The sequence below is a fragment of the Arachis ipaensis genome, chromosome B08, assembly GCF_000816755.2.
Source record: "Arachis ipaensis cultivar K30076 chromosome B08, Araip1.1, whole genome shotgun sequence".
NCBI classification, from domain to species: domain Eukaryota; kingdom Viridiplantae; phylum Streptophyta; class Magnoliopsida; order Fabales; family Fabaceae; genus Arachis; species Arachis ipaensis.
Window position 1 is genome coordinate 22,203,160 of NC_029792.2, and position 4,347 is coordinate 22,207,506.

Genomic DNA, 4,347 nt, shown 5'->3' on the forward strand with positions numbered 1-4,347 from the left:
TATATACTCTTTGATTGTAATCTCAAATAAGTGTTCATTTTTAATATTTTTCATTTACAAATTTTTGTCCAATTAACAAATTAACATAATATTATTATAATTTTTTAACCAAAACCCTGAACTAATGGACGAGAGAGTATAAAATTAGTAAATTATTAAAAAGGAGTGCATGCCAGTTAAATTATTGCAACATGTTTCACGTTTAAATTAAAATAATTCATTTTAGTAAGTAATTTCAAACACTAAAGTAAACGTTGTTTTTACTTGCATTCGGCTCAATATATTATTTAAGTGTGAAATTAAGACAACTTGCATTCACGTTCTTGCTTTCTTTCCTTAAAGTAGCAATTCTTTTATACTTTCTAAGCAGCACACTAGTTTCGTATTAATATTACATAAAATAAGTGTACAATGGTAAAAGGACAAAGTGTATGTTTAATTACTCATATCGAAGCATGCATGTGTAGTGTGCCAATAACCTATCGAAGGAATTGGTAAGTAGTTTGATCTCTAGGTTCCAGGACTGAGCATTCTTCGAGCTATGTTATGCATGAGAATTAAGAACGAAACGAGTTAAAATATAGATTTTTATTACTCATGGATAATAATAAAGTGGATTCTATACAGAATAAAATATGATTTATATTTGGTGACGTTAACTAGTGTAAAAATCTGCCCCTACCAACTTACTGCCATCTCTAATGAGAATATAGTGTTATAAAAGTTGAGGTAGGCTTGTATTCCTTTGGTTTATTTCCTTTTATTTAGTTTCTAGTCAACAAAAAAGATTGAATAGTTTTTTTTAGATGTTTTGATATTTTTTAAGCTTTTTTTGAATGTTCAATACAAAAATTGAAATATATATTAACAAAAATATTATGTTCATACTAAAAATCAATTATTAAATTAATTATTATGTATTTATATATAAATATATATTGTTTAAATTATTTTTAAAAATTATCACTAAATTGCAGATGGTAGCTGTTTTTGAAACCATACCAACCCTAATAAAGCGCTGTTATCTACTGTGTGTCTTGTAGTAATTTTATATCAGTAACTAATTTAATAGTTATTTTTTGCATGTGTACACTTAATATAATCATTTAATATATTTAATTTGGTAGCTAATTTGATTTTTTTTTTTTTTGAAAGAAAAGGCTCAACACATGAAATGGAGCAAATAACCTACAGAACCATGAACAACAACAAAACCAAACAACTCCTATGTCATCTCCAGCATATCCATCAACAACATGAGTTAAGAACCACACCAGTCCTTAGCAGAACAGAATGATCTAACAACACAATCAGCTAGGGGTGGGCATGGCCCGACCCGGCCCGAAAACTCGGCCTGGCCCTGAACACTTTAGGGGCTATTTTGGTGTGATTTCACCGGGTTTAGAGCCGGGTAAGGGTCTCAAAAATAGACCCGGTCATTATTTCGGGTCGGGTCCGGACCATGGCTCGGGTCACCCGAAGTCGGCCCGGTCATCATACACAATTAATATTTTGTGTTATTAGTGATGGATGATGGTTATTCTTATGTGAAATTTAAGTATTGTAAACCTTAATATTTTGTGTTATTAGTTATTATAAGACTATAAGTTAATGTTTTATGTTTAAAATGTATAAGATTTTAGACTAATGCATAATATTGTGTTATTTATATTGATTTAAATATTTGTTGTTATTAGACAATATTAGTATTGATTATGGTTATGCTTTAATTTTAGAGAAGAGTTGGTTCTTGTTATATTTTTCTAAGTGAATTTTACCATGTAAAATAATTGTTGGAGTCTTGAAAATTTGGATATTTTCACATGCTAGCTTATAAGAAGGTATCAAGGTAATGTAATGTTAACGATCCGATTTTCACCCGGTTTTTACCCGATAAAATCGTGGCTCGAAAGTGTATAGGTTTCATCGGGTCTAGGACCGAGTTCGAGTCTAATAAATAGGCGCGGTATATATTTCGGTCCGGGTCTGGATCATATCAAACCCGGTTTCACCCGACCCATGCACACTCCTACAATCAGCCACGTCTGATGTCTTGTTCTCGAATATAGCATCATTTCTACATAATCATATATTCCATAAAATTGAGAAGAACCCAATTTGCCAACACTTACGCAGTTCTGTTGTAAACGACATAGTCCGCCAGCTCTCAAAGTAGTCTTTTAAGGTACTTAGTATAGTCCACTCTCGTCCAAACTCCTTGATCCATGCGCACTACACCTGCCAGGAGTACTCACAAGTAGCAAATAAGTGTAGCACAGTTTTAACATCCTTCTTACACAAGACGCACATGTTATCATTCCCTTCAATGATCCCTAGCCGACTTAGCCTCTCCTTTGTATTTACCCGGCCTACTAATACAAACCAGGTGAACAACTCTACTTTTGGCCAGACCAGACCTTTGCAAATTTTCTTTGTGAATTCGTAACTCAGGATATCATCAGCCATAGTCTGTTCCTGTAAAATATGAACAAAGGAGTTAGTAGAATAAATGCTTTTCTTGTCAAATTTCCACACCACTATATCTTGCACATCTGCTATTAATCTAACAGACTGTAAGACTTGAAGCATCTGATCCAACGTGTCAGCCTCCCACTGGCGGAGTTCCTTCCTCTATTGGAAGTTCCAAACCCACTCTATCCCATCCCAAAAGCCACAATCCCCAATTACTGATCCTTTTTTGTTTGAAATTAAGAAGAGTGTTGGAAAGGAGTCTTTTAGCTTTCCCAATTGGAGCCAAGTATCCTCCCAAAATCTGGTGGATCTACCATCCCAACCTCCATAGCCAGACCATTAATCATCTTCTGCCTGAACTATTGGTCCTTTATTCGCAATTGACATATGTCTCTCCACAGGCCTCCTTTCACTGGTAGAGATTGAGTTGATAGCAACTGATCAGAATTTAGGTTGTTGTCGAAACACACAATTTTCTTCCATAACGAACAGTCTTTCTTCGAGAACTGCCACCACCATTGAAACAATAACGCAGTATTACGAACCACCGTATCTCTCACCCTCAAACCTCCTAACTTCTTCGGTGTCTGAACCATCTCCCACTTGACAAGAGCCATGCCAGGTTGTCCATCTTCCTTCCCCCAAAAGAATCTCCTCTGCAAAGAGATTATTCGTTGTGCGATCGTATTTGGCATCTTACACAAGCTCAAGTAATAAATAGGTAAGCTGTTTATTACTGACTTTATAAGTACTAGCTTTCCAACCTTGCTAAGGACCTTTGATTTCACAAGGTGAGCTTTTCTTCTACCTTATCTATAACTGGCTTCCAAGTTTTGGCTAACCGGGGATTTGCTCTGAGGCTAATTCCAAGGCTCACCGGTAGAGCTGCCTGCTAGCAACCGAGTAGTAGGCACATTCGATTCACCCACTCTTGACTACGATTCCCAGGGATCAAATTAGACTTGTCGAAATTAATACTCAACTCCAACATTATTTCAAAGCACCTCAAAAGCCTCTGATAATTTCTGATTGTGCCATCTTCAGGCGGACAAAACAATATAGTGTCATCAGCAAATTGTAAGTGTGATAACTCTATATTATCCCTCCCGACTAACAGTGGAGAGATTCTCCTGTTCCTTACCGCTTCCCTGATCATCCTGTTAAACATATCCACCACCAATACGAACAAAAAAGGCGATAGTGGATCACCCTGGCGAAGCCCCCTCTCCATCTTGAACGGTTTCGTTGGTGACCCATTAATCAGAATAGAAACAAATGCCGATATAATGCACTCTCTGATCCATGCCCTCCAAGTACTCCCGAAGCCCATTTTCTCTAACACAGTATCAACAAAGCACCATTTAACTCTATCATATGCCTTTTGGAAATCCTGCTTGATTATCGCTTACGCCTTCTTCTTCAATTTCAACCAATGCACAATTTCACATGCAATTAAAGCTCCATCATGTATCTTCCTTCCCTTCACAAAAGTACTCTGTGATTCTCCAACTAGATATGGCATAACAGTCCTCATTCTTCTTGTCAACAGCTTAGATATAACTTTATAAACGCAGCCAACCATGCTGATAGGTCTGAGGTCTTTTATCTCCTTAGCCCCAACGAATTTCGGAGCCAACGCTACCCACGTGACATTAGACTTTGCTGGTAGTCGTGCCGTCTCGAAAAAATTCAACACAGCAGCAGTGAATTCCAACACTTTTTAATGAAGTTCATGTTGTATCCGTCACACCCTGGATATATTGATATATTGACATTAGCTAATTTGATATATTGATATATAATTGAAATGATACTTCTATTATAACTTAACCATATTTTCGAATTAATTTATTAGTAATCTTCAAAACCGCAAGT

The 4,347-nt window shown here is 36.1% G+C and overlaps 1 long non-coding RNA gene across 1 annotated transcript in view; it reads left to right on the forward strand.

The window, feature by feature from the left end:
* Window positions 1-725, forward strand: part of LOC110265814 — a 27,764-nt gene extending 27,039 nt beyond the window's left edge. The window contains exon 3 of the long non-coding RNA XR_002352180.1: window positions 714-725. This is a non-coding gene — a long non-coding RNA (uncharacterized LOC110265814). The remainder of the gene's footprint in view (window positions 1-713) is intronic.